Genomic DNA, 1,176 nt, shown 5'->3' with positions numbered 1-1,176 from the left:
GAGGACTATGACAAACTCGGTTCTTGGGCCCCGGAGTTGTTAAGGCTCCGTGGGTTCGGCAATTTCTTTCCCACGGAGTTGTTGAAGCTCTGTGGGTTTGGTTCAGCTCTCTGGCCCCGGAGTTGTTAAGGCTCCGTGGGTTCGGATCTTGAGTATATAGGATAGGGATTCGTCTAGGATTGCGCTCGGCAATGGGGAGAGGCCAGAGGCTGTTTAGACCTCTGTTGCCTTCTTAAGAAATGCGTTGGGTTCGTAAGGATCCGCAGCGCTTAGAGATCTTCACTCTCTCCCTCTCGGACTCCAATTGCTTTCTCTCCAACTTGGGTGACAAGCTCTTTATATGGCTAGCAAGCCAATCGCTAGCCGCCACGTGTGCATAATTTAACACAAGCCAATAATGGGGCTCGAATTAAAATACAAATGGCGGGAACTTCTTTGCACCGTGCATTTCTGAGATGCAAAAGAAATGCGCCATGCAAAGAAAGCTATAAATTGGCGGGAAAATTCTCTGTTGCACCGGAGTTCTTCTCTGCAGCAGAAAACTCCACCGTGCAAAGAAGCTGCAATTTGGTGGGAAAATAATTTAGCAGTGCCGAAGCACACACAAAACAAAAATCACAACTTTGGGTTGTGACACAGGGGACTTTGGATTCTGATGCCTTAAAGGTAAGTCTCCATGAACACTGCATCTAACGTCACTGGAATCGGGAGTTTGGTATTCCACAGTAAAGGAGCTGTGGCAGAGAGCTATATGGCACACATGAGTCCCCAAATAGGCACCTGCTGCCACAGCCCAGTTGGGGAGCAAAAGGGAAACTTGTGCTTCTCCTTGCGGTGCCATTTTCCTAGAGTCCTTGAACCATGATATTGAGCCAGTCAGTAATAGTGGAGGTGGAAATCTAGTAACTGAGCACTTGCAGGCTGATTTCAGTCTTCTTGTCAACTAATGTAGACTAATTGGGGCCCGTATCTGTGCTGAAAACTTACTCTCTTCACTGTCAAAGTAGTGTTGTTAGACTTGGGGTGTGTTTACATGTTTGGCCTGAGTGGCTAACCAAAAAGTTCAGTCTTGAAGATTTGTTTTAGTGAGAAGCTTGACTCCTACAGTTTCTCTGTCCTTTGATGTAATTCTGCTTGTTTACAAGGATGGACTTAGTCCTGCTTCTTTGAACACAG

At 46.6% G+C, this 1,176-nt stretch overlaps 1 protein-coding gene across 1 annotated transcript in view; it reads left to right on the top strand.

The window, feature by feature from the left end:
- RPP30 (ribonuclease P/MRP subunit p30) overlaps positions 1-1,176 on the top strand; it is a 32,027-nt gene that overhangs the window by 21,568 nt on the left and 9,283 nt on the right. The gene's annotated exons all lie outside the window — the stretch shown is intronic.

The sequence above is a fragment of the Alligator sinensis genome, unplaced genomic scaffold (assembly GCF_000455745.1).
Source record: "Alligator sinensis unplaced genomic scaffold, ASM45574v1 scaffold493_1, whole genome shotgun sequence".
In the NCBI taxonomy this organism is placed as follows: Eukaryota; Metazoa; Chordata; order Crocodylia; family Alligatoridae; genus Alligator; species Alligator sinensis.
This window is presented reverse-complemented; position numbering and strand designations above follow the sequence as displayed.